General features: G+C 42.1%; 1 pseudogene; it reads left to right on the top strand.

The window, feature by feature from the left end:
• Positions 1-15458: 15458 nt before the first annotated feature.
• LOC145061371 (xyloglucan endotransglucosylase protein 1-like) lies at positions 15459-16713 on the top strand (annotated as a pseudogene).
• The last annotated feature ends 924 nt before the right edge of the window (positions 16714-17637 follow it).

The following is a 17637-nucleotide window of genomic DNA, read 5'->3' as shown; positions in this document are numbered from 1 at the left end:
TAAATATGTATATAAGTATAATATAAGTAATGCACATCATACTTACACTAACTGGCACTTAAAAGCATCGATTGGTGAATTTCCTCCAACCGTAGTTACTATTTTTTCGATCAAGTACGACAGCAAAGCAGTAATTCTTTTTCATTGTTGTCTTGTTTGCATTCTTTCTGATGAACATCTCGCTGCCATTATGTTGAAATGCGTCTAGTGTAATTCAAATTATATAACAACAACGATTTTAGGGTTTATTGATCAACGTGCCAGAATTTTGATTGTTGGGAATGGAATGTAGATGATCAATTGCCGATAAACTTAAATGACGGGATAAGTCTGACTACAAATTATGGCGCCTAAGTGTTTAGACTATGAATTGACATAATTGCCCTTTAACATACAAAGGTTACTACGTAAATGGTTAGGGTATTTTTGTCAATACCTACTGGCATTTTTGTAAATAAATTGACATTTTAAATTTAAAAAGATGAAGCTAAATAAAATTATTGATTAAATTTAGAGGGACGAATTTAAATAAAATTACTGACATAAGTAGGATTTGAACCTGCTACTTCAGGTAGGAAGTAAGACGTGTGTGCGAGCTAAACTAAATTAACTTCTGTTTCTTCTAATTAAAAAACCATAATATTATGCTCATTAATATTGCAACCCATATGTTATCCATGGACACCATAAGCCACTACTATGTTGACCAATGACCCATATGTCATCCATGGACACCATAAGCCACTACTATGTTGACCAATGAACCAAATGTCATCCATACGTCATCCATGGACACCATAAGCCACTACCATGTTGACCAATGGCCCATATGTCATACATGGACACCATACGCCACTAACATGTTGACCAATGGCCCATCTGTCATCCATATACACCATAAGCTACTACCATGGTGACTAATGACCCATATGTCATCCATATACACCATAAGCCACTACCATGTTGACCAATGTCCCAAATGTCATCCATATGTCATCCATGGACACCATAAGCCACTGCCATGTTGATCAATGGACCATATGTCATCCATATACACCATAAGTCGCTACCATGTTGACCAATGACCGATATGTCATCCATATACACAATAAGCCACTACCATGTTGACTAATGACCCAAATGTCATCCATGGACACCATAAGCCACTACCATGTTGACCAATGGCCTATATGTCATCCATATACACCATAAGACACTAACATGTTGACCAATAACCTAAATGTCATCCATGGACACCATAAGCCACTGCCATGTTGACTAATGGCCCATATGTCATCCATATATATCATAAGCCAATACCATGTTCACCAATGACCCATATGTCATCCATTTACACCATAAGCCACTACCATGTTGACCAATGACCCATATGTCATCCATATACACCATTAGCCACTACAATGTTGACCAATGGCCCATATGTCATCGATGGACACCATAAGCCACTACCATGTTGACCAATGGCCCATATGTCATACATATACACCATAAGCCACTACCACAGTGACCAATGACCCATATGTCATCCATATACACCATAAGCCACTACTATGTTGACCAATGACCCAAGTGTCATCCATGAACACCATAAGCCACTACCATGTTCACCAATGGCCCATCTATCATCCATGGACACCATAAGCCACTACCATGTTGACCAATGACCCATATATCATCCATATACACCACAAGCCACTACTATGTTGACCAATGATCTATATGTCATTCATATACACCATAAGGCACTACCATGTTGACCAATGGCTCATATGTCATCCATATGTCATCCATGGACACCATAAGCCACTACCATGTTGACCAATGGCCCATATGTCATCCATATACACCATAAGCTACTACTATGATGACCAATGACCAATGACCAATATGTCATCCATATACACCATAAGCCACTACCATGTTGACCAATGACCCATATGTCATCCATATACACCATAAGCCACTACCGTGTTGACCAATATCCCATATGTCATCCATGGACACCATAAAGTCACTACCATGTTGACCAATGGCCCATATGTCATCCATATACACGATAGGCCTCTACCATGTTGAATAATGTCCCATATGTCATCCATATACACCATAAGCCACTATCATGTTGACCAATGACCCATATGTCAGCCATAGACACCATAAGACACTACCATGTTGACCAATGACCCATATGTCATCCATGGACACCATAAGCCACTTCCATGTTTACCGGTTGACCAATGGCCCATATGTCATCCATGGACACCATAAGCCACTTCTACGTTGACTACAATTTTTTGTTAATTTTTAAGCAAGAAAGATGTTGAACTCGAAAGCAAAAGGAGCATCCGGTGTGAAGCCAACTAAATTCATTGCACCACAGGTTATGAAACACAACAGGATATCAGCTGCAAAATCTGTAAACAGACAATTACAAGATGAAGAAATCGACTTCCCAATACCAACAACCACATCCAAAGCACCTATAACATCTACCATCAAAAGCCTTAAACCTATATCATTAACATAAACAATGACTACCACTTACTCGACATCACTTACAACTTCCACTTCGCCCTTAGAAAATACATCTAAAACTTTAGTAACTGGAACAATACAATCCTTAATACTTACATCAATAACCAAAACTTCAACACCTATATCATCTAAACCGTCATCAACACCGACACCCCCTACCACATCATCAACACCTATATCTACTACCACAACCTCAAAACCTGCATCTACACTACCATCCTCTCTACAACTACAGTAACTACCACACCTGTAACAACGCAAATTTTCAAACAAATTTTTCATTTTTAAAATATAATTATTTCCATTCAAAACAAGGCATAAATAGTTTAAGTATTCTGTCAAATATAAATATTCAAAATCCCAAGATCATAAAAGCATTCTTCAGTGTGTATCGATCACGCCGGCGCCTTCCCACGGTCCTCACTAGTACCTGAAATACATACACAACAACTGTAAGCATAAATGCTTAGTGAGTTCCCCAATATACACTTACACACATACGCCTTTCCAGGCCCTGACCTTCCGGTCCTCAACACAATGCCTTCCGGCCCATAACATAATCGCCTTCCGGCCCACATAACATACATAGCTCACAGATAACAAATAACTTATCACATATAGCATACATATCACATATCATATCCGACCTTCCGGTCACACAGTCAAACCCTTCCGGGTACAGTATAGTGAGAAGACTCACCTCGTAGTATGTAAGCTATAAACTCTTGAAACTACTCGCACTCGATCCGCCAAACTGCAGACTCCCTATAATACCATATACCCTTATTAATGATCTTATCGAACAAGACAATGGACCCTACGGAATTACATGCAGGTCAATTCTGATCAACGGTCAACTTGACTGGACTCGTCGAGTGCAAAGGCGACTCGGCGAGTCTAGACGTCCTCCCCAACTTCCCTGTTGCTCCCCTTTCTACCCGTCGAGTATCCCTCCTGACTCGACGAGATCCTCGTGGAAGAATCGCGGGGCCACCCCGACTCCACTCGCTGAGTCTAAGGAACAACTCGGCGAGTCCCAGTGAACCTTCAAGCTACTCGCCGAGTCTGAAGAACAACTCGGCGAGTCCCAGCGGATCTTCAAGCTACTCGCCGAGTCTGATCATTGGACTCGGCGAGTCCATGCCATGCAGTCGATCAACTGCCTCCTGTAATCCGCATGGTTCCGAAATATATAAACATGGGACTTCCTGGACTTCTAAACATACTATTACTGGGACTTAAACGCCCGGGAACAACATTATAATCTATCTAATCACTAAATGGGTTTCATGAACCCTAGATTCGTGCTCACCACCAAAACAACAGAAATGGGCCGAGTATTACCTGAAAACGTGATCTCTGTGTCCCCAACCTTCAGAACTCAATCCTCTTGATCTTCCTTTGACCAAAACCTTGCCTCTTCTTGCCTAACAATCTCCTCAAAGTCCCCAATAGCCTTCCCTTCTCCTCTAGTCGTCCACAGATGCTATGTTCTTCACAATCGGCCAAAAAACGTACAGTGACGGCTCAAGAGGCATTATATACGTTCCAAACTAAACGGCTAGGGTTTCTGCTGAACAGCGTCGACTCGCCGAGTCCGTATCTGGACTCGTCGAGTCCAGTCGCGCATCCGCGACCAAGCCTGCGGTCCTACTCGGCGAGTCAGGCACCAACTCGCCGAGTCCCTCCCTAAAATGTCCCAAAAATAGATTTAAAACAATACCTGAAAATGCCCTCGAAGTCTCACTCTGCGAATAACTCCGGATGTTGCTCCCACATTTCACGCTCCGGCTCCCAGGTCATCTCCGATCCCTTCCGATGTTGCCACTGAACCAACACCAGAGGTATCTCCTTGTTCCGCAGAACCTTGATCTTCCGATCCCTGATTGCTACTGGTCTCTCGGCGTAATTCAGGCTCGCATCCACCTGAATATCCTCTAACGGAACCACTGCCGATTCATCAGCTATGCACTTCCTCAACTGTGAAACGTGAAAGGTATTATGAATCTGTCTCAACTCTGCTGGCAACTCTAGCCGATAAGCTACCCGACCTACTCTTGCAATTACCCGAAATGGACCTATGAACCGGGGCCCTAATTTGCCCCTCTTTCTGAACCGGATCACTCCCTTCCAGGGAGAAACCTTCAGGAGAACGAAGTCACCAACCTGGAATTCCAGCTCGGACCGGCGTCTATCCGCATAACTCTTCTGTCGACTCTGGGCGGTCAATAACCTCTGCCTAACCTGCTGAATCTGCTCGGTCGTCTGAAGTACGATCTCTGTACTGCCCATCACTCTCTGTCCCACCTCTCCCCAGCAAATGGGAGTCCGACACCTCCTACTATACAACAACTCAAAAGGTGGCATACCTATGCTCGAATGATGGCTGTTGTTGTAGGAAAACTCAGCCAAAGGCAAATGCGTATCCCAGCTACCCCCGAAGTCTAACACACACGCTCTAAGCATGTCCTCCAATGTCTGAATCGTCCGCTCGCTCTGACCGTCTGTCTGGGGATGGTATGCGGTACTAAAATGCAGTTTAGTACCCAGCTCCTCATGGAATTTCTTCCAGAACCTGGAAGTGAAACGTACATCGCGGTCTGACACAATCGAGATCGGCACCCCATGCCGAGATACCACTTCTTTCACATATATCTCTGCCAACTTCTCCGCTGAAGAACTCTCACTGATGGAAAGGAAGTGTGCACTCTTTGTCAACCTATCCACAATCACCCAAATTGCATCAACTCCCCTGGCAGTCCTCGGCAATTTGGTGATGAAATCCATAGTGATTTGTTCCCACTTCCACTCGGGGATCTCCAATGGCTGTAACTTGCCATGCGGTCTCTGGTGCTCGGCCTTAACCCTACGACAGGTCAAGCACCTCTCAACGAACCATGCGACATCTCTCTGCATACAAGGCCACCAATATTCCTTCCTCAAGTCCAAATACATCTTCGTAGCACCGGGATGAATCGAGAATTTCGATCTATGAGCCTCCTCCATCAAAGTAGTACGCGTACCGCCCACAAACGGTACCCAAATCCGACCCTGAAACATCATAAGCCCTCGCCCATCCTTAACGAACTCTGAAATTATTCCCACGACCCGCTCTTTCTTCTGCATTTCTGGTCGCACAGCTTCGGCCTGCGCCCCACGAATAGCATCCATTACTGGAGTCATCACAGTCAGTCTCAAGCATACATCTCGCAATGGAGTGCTCTCCGCCCTGCGGCTCAACGCATCAGCTACCACATTAGCCTTGCCTGGGTGGTACAGTATCTCACAATCATAATCCTTGACCACATCCAACCACCTCCTCTGACGCATATTTAGGTTGGGCTGATCCATCAAATACTTCAAGCTCTTATGGTCCGTATATATCATACATCGAACCCCATACAGGTAGTGACGCCAAATCTTGAGAGCGAACACTACTGCCCCCAACTCTAAATCATGCGTGGGATATCTCGCCTCATGAGGCTTCAGCTGCCTCGACGCATACGCTATCACATGACCCCTCTGCATCAACACTGCACCCAGTCCCGAAATCGACGCGTCGCAATACACCACAAAATCCTCTATCCCTTCTGGGAGAGCTAATACCGGGGCTTCGCACAACCTCTGGCGAAGTGTCTCAAAGGAGGTTTGCTGCTCGGGTCCCCATGAGAATGCAACACCCTTCCGGGTCAATCTGGTGAGCGGTACCACGATCTTGGAGAAGTCCCTAATAAACCTCCGATAGTACCCCGCCAACCCAAGGAAACTTCTGATCTCGGAAGGTGACTTCGGTGCCTCCCAACTCATCACTGCTTCCACCTTGGCTGGATCAACCAATATCCCTGCCTGATTAACAACATGTCCTAGAAATTGGACCTCCCGCAGCCAGAAGTCACATTTGGAGAACTTTGCATAAAGCTTCTCCGACCTCCCTCAAATGCTCCGCATGCTGCTCTCTAGATCTAGAATACACCATAATGTCGTCGATAAATACAATCACTGACCGATCCAACATCGGTCTGCATACCCTATTCATGAGATCCATGAACACAGCCGGAGCATTGGTGAGCCCGAAAGGCATCACCACAAACTCATAATGCCCATATCGCGTCCTGAATGCTGTCTTCTGAACGTCCTCATCCCGTACTCTTACCTGATGGTACCCTGATCTCAAATCGATCTTGGAAAACCAAGATGCCCCTTGCAACTGATCGAATAGATCATCGATCCTCGGTAACGGATAGCGGTTCTTGACCGTCACCTTGTTCAACTCCCGGTAGTCAATACACATCCGGTGTGAACCATCCTTCTTCTTGACGAACAGAATAGGTGCTCCCCATGGCGAGCTGCTCGGCCGAATGAATCCCTTCCCCAGCAACTCCTGGAGCTGCGAGGACAACTCTTGCATCTCTGGAGGTGCAAGACGATAAGGCACTTTAGCAATAGGCGCGGCCCCCGGAACTAGATCGATACCAAACTCTACTTGCCTCACAGGAGGTACTCCCGGCAACTCCTCGGGGAAAACATCTGAAAACTCGCGCACCACAGGAACCTCCTCAACTGATTTCGGTCTCTCGGAAACCTCCCGCGTATCCATCACATACGCCACAAAACCCTTACAGCCCTGCTGTAGACACTGCCTCGCCCTAGCGGCCGAACAAAAAGCTGATCCCGAGCGGGTACCCTCGCCGTACACCGAAAGAACTCCCCCGCTAGGGTCTCGTATAGTCACCAGCTGATGCTCACAGTCGATGACAGCGCCGAATCGGCTCAACCAGTCCATTCCCACGATGACACAGACATCACCCATCGCAATAGGAATCAGGTCAATCGGGAATTCAACCCCGAAAATCTCTAGTACACATCCCCGAAGAACCTCCGTAGCACAAATCACTTTCTCGTCAGCTATAGAAACTCTCAAAGGTCGACTCAACGACTCACGACTAACGCTGATATGCTGACTAAAGGCTAAGGACACAAAGGACCTACTCGCACCCGAGTCAAATAACACTAAGGCAGGCATAGAGTTCACAAGGAAAGTACCTACGCATATAATAACATAAGCATAACATCTCGACATTTAAAATAAATACATGAATTACAACATACCTGCCACGACATCGGGCGCAGCGCGGACCTCCTCCGCAGTCAGCTGAAAGGCTCTCCCACGAGCCCTCGGGGCCTCGACCTTCACCGGTCGAGTCTCAGTAGTCCTAGCAATAGGTGCAGATCCCTGACGAAGCTGCGGACACTCGGCCTTTCGATGGCCGGTCTGGTTGCAATGAAAGCAAACCATAAACCCCTTGGGGCACTCCCTAGCAATGTGCCCCTCCTTGCCGCACTTGTAGCAAGCACCGGCTCGACACGCCCCATCGTGACCCTTGCCGCACTTTCCGCAAGTGCGGCTCTCCTCCCGTCCTCGAATCGGCGGACTTGATCCGCTTGGCTGCCGGCTGAGACTGAGCCGGCCGCCGGTCTGCCTGCTGAGACTCGGCCTCCTCCCTGGCCTGAGTCTCCAACTCGATCTCACGCTTCCTGGCATTCGCCTGAAGCTCAGTAAAAGTATGATAAGTGGAGTTTGACACAAACTCCCGGATCTCCCTCCTCAGAACACCCAAGTACCGGCTCATCCGAGCCTGCTCTGTGGCCACCAACTCGGGGCAAAACATCGCCCTCTCATGAAACTTCCGCGTGATCGCCGCCACCGAATCAGTACCCTGCTTGAGGGTTAAGAATTCCTGAACCAATCTTTCCCGTTCCACCGGGGGAACGTACTCATCCCTGAACATGGTAGTAAACCCCTCCCATGTCACCGCTGTAGCCTCTGCCATAGTGAAGTTCGCTGTCACGAACTTCCACCAGTCCTTCGCTCCCAGACGGAGCTGGTTCAAAGCGAACCGTACCCTCAGGTGCTCCGGGCATGAACACGTGTAGAAGCACCCCTCTATGTCCGCGATCCACCTCATCGCAGCAATCGGATCCTGCGTCCCATCGAACTCCGGTGGCTTCGTGTTGCTGAACTCTCGGAACAGCAACGAGTCACCTCCCTGTGGCCTAGCAGCGGCCACAGCTGCGGTAGCTGCAGCGGTTGCAACCTCAGTCAACGCGGCGTACCGCTCATCGAATGTCTCCATCAGGGTGGTCTTAATAGACCCAAACATCTCCGGGATCTCAGCCCGGATCGCGGCCGCCACCTCCTCGTGAATCATCTGACGAATATCCTCGTCACTCACACCGCTCGTACTCGCTCCGTGGCGTGGTCTAACCATGATGTCTCTGAAATACAACATAAAACTATCAGAGACTCCACCGAGTATAATTGTACTCGATACGCAACCCTACTCAGTCCCCGATATCCAGGGATTCTTACTTGGGCCTCCCACTGACCCGGTGTCTTCGGTAGTACGGGCCCAATACTACCGACCACACCGCATCAGCGTTCATCCCAAGTCCTCCTCCCCAAACTCCGGATAGTGAGTACTCTACTTCTGATATGCACTATCTACCCGCATACTAGCAACGCATCTCATATAGGCAAACTTCCCTAGACTAAGGCATCACAAATCAGGCCACTCTAGTCCTATCATGAATACCTAGTCTTCTAGCATGCATAACAATTCATATCATATAATATTGTAAGGTATTTTGGGGATCTTTACCGTTCGGGCGCTGACTGATCGTACACACTGCTTCTTTCTTGCTTACCACAAAACCATTTACAAAAGTTTATGCCTTTATTTAAAAAGTTTCCTCAAATCCTCGGCTTGAGTTCAGTTACGCCCGAAGGTGCACCCGAATCCCTCAAACCAAGGCTCTGATACCAATTGTAACAACGCAAATTTTCAAACAAATTTTTCATTTTTAAAATATAATTATTTCCATTCAAAACAAGGCATAAATAGTTTAAGTATTCTGTCAAATATAAATATTCAAAATCCCAAGATCATAAAAGCATTCTTCAGTGTGTATCGATCACGCCGGCGCCTTCCCACGGTCCTCACTAGTACCTGAAATACATACACAACAACTGTAAGCATAAATGCTTAGTGAGTTCCCCAATATACACTTACACACATACGCCTTTCCAGGCCCTGACCTTCCGGTCCTCAACACAACGCCTTCCGGCCCATAACATAATCGCCTTCCGGCCCACATAACATACATAGCTCACATATAACAAATAACTTATCACATATAGCATACATATCACATATCATATCCGACCTTCCGGTCACACAGTCAAACCCTTCCGGGTACAGTATAGTGAGAAGACTCACCTCGTAGTATGTAAGCTATAAACTCTTGAAACTACTCGCACTCGATCCGCCAAACTGCAGACTCCCTATAATACCATATACCCTTATTAATGATCTTATCGAACAAGACAATGGACCCTACGGAATTACATGCAGGTCAATTCTGATCAACGGTCAACTTGACCGGACTCGTCGAGTGCAAAGGCGACTCGGCGAGTCTAGACGTCCTCCCCAACTTCCCTGTTGCTCCCCTTTCTACCCGTCGAGTATCCCTCCTGACTCGACGAGATCCTCGTGGAAGAATCGCGGGGCCACCCCGACTCCACTCGCCGAGTCTAAGGAACAACTCGGCGAGTCCCAGTGAACCTTCAAGCTACTCGCCGAGTCTGAAGAACAACTCGGCGAGTCCCAGCGGATCTTCAAGCTACTCGCCGAGTCTGATCATTGGACTCGGTGAGTCCATGCCATGCAGTCGATCAACTGCCTCCTGTAATCCGCATGGTTCCGAAATATATAAACATGGGACTTCCTGGACTTCTAAACATACTATTACTGGGACTTAAACGCTCGGGAACAACATTATAATCTATCTAATCACTAAATGGGTTTCATGAACCCTAGATTCGTGCTCACCACCAAAACAACATAAATGGGCCGAGTATTACCTTAAAACGTGATCTTTGTGTCCCCAACCTTCAGAACTCAATCCTCTTGATCTTCCTTTGACCAAAACCTTGCCTCTTCTTGCCTAACAATCTCCTCAAAGTCCCCAATAGCCTTCCCTTCTCCTCTAGTCGTCCACAGATGCTATGTTCTTCACAATCGGCCAAAAAACGTACAGTGACGGCTCAAGAGGCATTATATACGTTCCAAACTAAACGGCTAGGGTTTCTGCTGAACAGCGTCGACTCGCCGAGTCCGTATCTGGACTCGTCGAGTCCAGTCGCGCATCCGCGACCAAGCCTGCGGTCCTACTCGGCGAGTCAGGCACCAACTCGCCGAGTCCCTCCCTAAAATGTCCCAAAAATAGATTTAAAACAATACCTGAAATTCCGGGCTGTTACAACACCCTACTTAAGTAAAGGAACTACCACAGCCTCAACATATACATCTATCCCAACACCTACCCGAAAATATACCCCATCAACAACACCTATCCCAGAATCTACCCCATCACCAACACAACCAACCATGAATGAATATGTAGTGGAAAGTGTAGAAGGTGAAACAATTCTTCTGAAGATTGTGGACCAGATAGATGTTTAACAGTTCATGTTTGGAAAAAAATGTGAGTTACCAATCAAATCTTAATTACAATTTTTTCTATGTATAACCTTTTGGTTTACACGGACATATCAATTCATAACTAAACACATCACATGATTACTTGCAGGCTAATGCCACCGGGTGCTTGTGCACACTTTATTAGTCAGTCATTTAAACAAAGGGTAAATCCAAAAGGGTACGTTTGGGGACAAGTAAGCAAAGAAATGCGCAAATTATATTGGGAGGAGTTTCATGTAATTAGCTATATGTGATAAAATTTTGTTTGGTAAACATTTACACTTAAGTTATGTTTGTATTGTTAATGTGTAGAAAAAATGTTGTTGGGATGAAACAATAGACTCGCTAGTGACGCATGCTTGGGCAAGGAAAGAGGCACAAAGTTATGGCCAATATCTCTTCAGCATGCGGAGCCCAAAAAGAAACAAACATGGCTTTAAACCTACTCATATTCCATAGGAATTCTGGAACTCCTGGCAATTAAAATGGAATACAAAAGAATATAAGCTAAAATATGAGCAGAACAAGAAGAATAGGCGTAAAGGTGTGGCTGATGGAGTAGCAAAACCAGCACATAACGTTGGATCCGCAAGTCATTTAAAGATAGCTTCTGATTTTGGTAATTTTTTTTAATGGTACATCGTATCAATGTTTATATATGTTTATTTGTATATTTGATATTTTATATGGTATTTATGCAGAAGAGGAAATTAGTACATAATCCACCCCATAGTGAATTGTTCCTGTATACACACACGAAGAATCACGATGGACTCACTTTCACAAATGAAAAAGATAGACAAATTCATGTAATATTCATTTCAGTGTTAAACTTTTATATTGTAGCTACTCCATAATATCATTCATAAATTTGATATCTTTTAACTTATAATATTTTTATTTTGTAGATGGCCTATACAGAAAAACGGGAAGAGTTGGAAGCTGAAGGTGTTGAATTTGAGGAAAGCTATTTTATGTTGTTGTTGGTGGTCATGATAAAAAAAGAAAGACTTTATGGATTAGGCTCTTTTGCAAAGGCGGTTCCCAATAGGAACGGTAAAACAGATGTATGTTACATTCCGGAAAAAATGATAAAATAGAAGAAACGAGGGAGCTTGTTGCTAAACAAAAACAGGAAAATGAAGAGCTAAAAGAAATGATGAACGCCCAACAAGAGGAAAGCAAAGCAAGGGTCGGGCATCTTGAAAAACAACTTCAAACGACATTGGATCTTATTAATGTCTTTACACAACAACAACAATAGTAGGTTGATATATGTTTATTTGCAGATTATGTATTTTAGAGTAACAACTTTCTTAATTTTTTCCATGTAATAAATAATTATTGTATTATTTTATGACATAATGGTTTTGATTTTTTTGTTTTTCATATATTACTACAAAATAATTAGGATATAATTTATAAATCAGTTATCTATCGGTCCATATGGAATATGGTATATAATATACACCACAAAAATTGCTAGGGATTCATGACCACAGAATTTGCTAGGAAGTCATCAAACGGAATTTACTAGGGATTCATGACCACGAAATTTGCTAGGGATTCAGCACGACGAAATTTGCTACGGAATCACCACCATAGAATTTACTAGGGAATGGCCACCATGGATTTTTCTAGGGAATGACCACCACGAAATTACTAGGGAATCACCACCACCGAATTTGCTAGGGATTCATCACCACATAATTTGCTAGGGAATCACCACCACGGAATTTGCTAGGGAGTCACCACCATGGAATTTGCTAGGGAATCGCCACCACAGAATTTGTGATGGAATAACTACCACGGATTGTGCGATGGAATCCTACTACGGAATAAACGACGGAATACCACCTACCACGAATTTCATTATGTTGTCACATTTGTGACAAAATTATCTTTTCTGTTGCAAACCCTCGCTATGACGTTTTTAGGGACGAAAATAGGTCATTGCAAATTCCGTCGCTATTCGTCTTTTGCAACGGAATTGCAACTTTTCACGACGGATTCCTTCCGTAGCAAAAACGTGTTTTTCTTGTATTGTGATACGTAAAAGTGTTTCCCCTAAAAATAATTTCAACTCTCCCAAAATATGAAGGATTTAGAACACACATTTTTGCATGCCCTAAAATTAGTGTCACAAAAAGAAAAACACGGAGGGCACGTAATCAAAAAAGCATGTCGTACAAGCTTGTCATTTTATAATTTTTCACGAAAGAAAGAAGTGCGTTTTCCATCCTTTAATAACTAGCACGGGGGGGGGGGGGGGGGGGGGGATGAAATCCCCAAAAATTAAAAACCCGGCCGCCTTTTAATTAACATTAATTAACATTAAGAACCCTTGCCAAATTCAAAAACTCAATCAAGATCCCAACCTTTTCTTTTTATGACAACTTTTAATTAACATTAAGAATGTGATTGTTCAAAATATAATTTTAAATAATATAATAATGAATAGAGTATAATGAATTAAGAATAAATAATCTCGAAAAAACAGATTGTACGTTTCCTTCCTATATTTCTTTCTTCAATGCACGTATTTGACCATTTCTTGTAAATCTCTTATTTATACAAGTGATGCTTTCATTTAAAGGGAAAACTGAGGAAGGAGAGGGAAATCACAATTTTAGATTAATTGGTCGAATTTGGTAATGAAACTTAATGAAAAGGAAGATGTTTGGGGAATTTGCATCCGGTTTTATCATCATTAAGTGTTAACACCGAAATAGTAAAAAAAGTTGCAAATTTAGTGAGATTTCATATGTGTTTGTCGATGAGATTGTTAGTTGAGGAGTCTGGTCTTCGTTTTGACCTCATGGCTGATCGCTATAGAGACAAAGCGTGGGCTCATGTTGCAGAGTGTCTACAAGGAAAGAATTCACATTAACTTTAGGTGTAACTTGTACTAAAAAGATAAACAAGTACTATTTGTGTTAAAACTATAGTCTAGAACTTTAACTTTGTTATAGAAGATGCGAGCAAATCTGAAAACTAAAACAAAATACAATAATTGCATATTAGGCTCAAATAGACATCAACATATAAGTGTTAACACCTAAACTTATAAGTGCTAACACCTAAACAGGTACAAATTTGCTATGTTAGCAAGATTTTATATATCTTTGTTTATGATCTTTACTAAATCGTTGATCAGTTAGAAGTCTATCATTATTGGTTCCCTTCACCAATGGATATATAGGTATATATTTATAGATTTGAGACATATATATGTAACTACTAGATGTCGGTTTGACACTAAATATCATGTTGTTTTCAAACTAATGTAATCAACTTTAACAATGTGATAGTTAAGAAATATAATTGTACACAATATAATAATAGAGTTCTGAATGAACCAAGAATAAATAATCTCAAAGAACATATTGTAGCTATCCTTCCCATATTTCTCTATTCAATGTACATAGAGTTGAGTATGATCCATTTCATATAAATCTCTCATCCCGTACAAGTGATGCTTTCATTTAAAGGGGAAGCTGAACAGGAAGAGGGAAACAAATATTTTCGATAAATTGGACGAATTTGGTAATAAAACTAAATGAAAAGGAAGATGTTAGGGGTATTTGCGTACAATTGTATCATCAATAAGTGTTAACACCGAAATGAGCAAAACGTTGATAATTTAGCGAGATTTCATATGTTTATCGACGATATGTATATGTATTAAATCGTTAATTAGTTGGTAATCCGTAGGTGCTGATGGTTCCCTTTACCAACATATATATAAATAGGTGTGAGACCCGTGTATATATATATATATATATATATATATATATATATATATATATATATATATATATATGATATTTAATACTTTACATATATAAGTATATTACTTTAATTTTAAAAAATAAAACAAACCAAAAATTGACTATTGAATAATATTTATTTCAAAAATACCACAAAATGACAAGTGCCAAAACTTATGAGAGATTGACATGTGGCAAAAAAAAAAACTTTATTTATTAAGGAGGATTAGTTTTAATAGTGTTAAATGCGATTGATAAATGTTTTAAATGCGTTTTTAAAGATTTGATTTTCCCAACTTATTAACAATAGAAACAATTTTATTTTACGTATGATGTCAACCACCGGTCCAAATATGACAAATTTGCAAATTTTGAGTTGCCAGGCGTATAGAAAAAAAAAACCCACCGCTCCTGCCCATGTCCAGAAGAATAATGTGAGTTGGCACGCGTTAATAGATGTTGATGCATCCATTAGCCACCATGACATCCTTCAGTAAGAAGGATGGTTCCTGTTGAAAATTGTCAACGTAGCCACACCTACATATATAAACGATATCAGTACTACTTCCCACAAACATAACATCTCTCTCTCTCTCTCTCTCTCTCTCTCTCCATACAAACAATAATGGCAAAGTCGAACTCTAATCTTTGTGCAGTTGTTCTTTTAATATCAATTCTAATAGTAGCAGCATCAGCAGGGAGTTTTTACGATGACATGGACATCACTTTTGGGGGTGAACGTGCTAAAATTCTGAATGGAGGTCAGGATCTTTCACTTTCACTCGACCAATACTCTGGATCGGGTTTCCAGTCGAAGCACGAGTACCTGTTTGGAAGGTTCGACATGCAACTCAAACTAGTACCAGGCAATTCTGCTGGCACCGTCACCACATTCTACGTGAGTACCATCGATCGGTTCCAATCTTGAATTTCATATCTGAATTAAATATATATATTGTGATCACTCATTTGTATTAATCTTTTAAAGGCTGATAATAACCATGTCTTTGTATTAAATCACATTAGTTGTCATCACAAGGTGCGGGTCACGATGAGATCGACTTCGAGTTCTTGGGCAACTCCACGGGAAACCCTTACACAATTCACACCAATGTGTATTCACAAGGGAAAGGAAACAAAGAACAGCAGTTCCACCTTTGGTTTGACCCTACCGCAGCCTTCCACACCTATACCATCGTATGGAACAGTCTAAGAATTATGTAAGTCACGCATCCAACATAAACATTAATTGGTTCTCTTCCTTTCTCATGTTTTTCTGCTGTTCCTATATAAAGTTCTTTGTCTCTGCAGTTTCTTGATAGATAACATACCAGTAAGGGTGTTCAATAACAATGATGCTGCTGGAGTCCCATTTCCCAAGAGCCAACCCATGAGGGTTTATGCCAGCCTGTGGAACGCGGATGACTGGGCAACCCAAGGTGGGCGTGTGAAGACCGACTGGACTAATGCGCCTTTCACCGCGTTATACAGGAAATTCAATGCCAATGCCAAAAAAGTTGGTCCCAATTCAGTATCTACAAGCTCAATAAATGATAACCAGTCATGGAGTACCCAAGGACTTGATGCAGCTGGCCGAAATAGGATCCGATGGGTGCAAACCAAGCACATGATCTACAACTACTGCAACGACCGCAAACGGTTTCCCAATGGTATTTCAGCGGAATGCAAGACCTCTAGATTCCTTTAAGCCTGCTTACTAACTTGATATCCATATTTTTTATTCTTTATTGATCGATTTCTGATCTTCATGATTATTTATTCTTTGATTCATTGTAAACATTCAAATTGAAAATACAAATAAATACACAAGTATAAGATTCCATGTACACTTTAAAAACGCATTGTCTAACAGCACACTACAATAATTGAAATATCTTTTTCGTTCATATCTAATTATATAGTTTAGTTGGTCAAAATCGAAAGTTATTAGTAAAAACATAATAATTTCTAAAATCCTTTTTTTTCGACACTACATACAAACTTCATTATGTGCAAAATTAACAACAAAAAATGATCCTAGTGGTCTATCATTGTTTTCGATAGGAAACATTGTATGTGGAAGAAATGACTAAAGTCTCGTACGCCTTAGTTAATTGTAACTTCATGTATGATACGTTATGCACTAGATCTTAAATTGTAATGTAGTGGGAGGCAGTAGCAGGTTATTGTCAAATACAAGAAAAAAAATTAGGAAGGGATGAAGTGGTCGTTATGCTATTTGAAAAGCACTTATGTGGTTACCTTACCTTTCAGAAGAAAGAAACTAGTCTTAGAAGGCTTCAGTGATGTAGATAAGAGAGGTTCTAGATATTTAGGGAAAACCATAACAGGGTTTTTGTATACCATTGCGGGTATAACCATCAGTTGGATATCCACACTTTGGAAAGAGTATTCATCTATTAACCATAGAAGCATAATGAATGGAAATTGAAAAAATTATTCTTAGAACTTATTTGGTTGAAAATTTTCATATATTTGGGCAAAAAAAAGACTGTGTCCTACTTTATTAAAAGCACAGTGCATTTCACCTTTCAAAGAATCTAATCATTCATGATAGAACAAAATATGTGTAGATGAAGAAACGGTTTATCAAACAATCAATAAGCCATTGGACTCAGAACCCGAAGAAGATCCTTGGTACTAAGAATCTAGTAGACATGTTTTCCAAGGCAATCATGCTACAGAAGTTGAATCTATGTAAAGCTTCAATTGGTTTCCAAATACTTGGAAAGATAGTTGGAAAGAAGGAA

This window comes from Lactuca serriola, chromosome 7 (assembly GCF_051521515.1).
Source record: "Lactuca serriola cultivar US96UC23 chromosome 7, Lser_US96UC23_V15, whole genome shotgun sequence".
NCBI lineage: Eukaryota > Viridiplantae > Streptophyta > Magnoliopsida > Asterales > Asteraceae > Lactuca > Lactuca serriola.
This window is presented reverse-complemented; position numbering and strand designations above follow the sequence as displayed.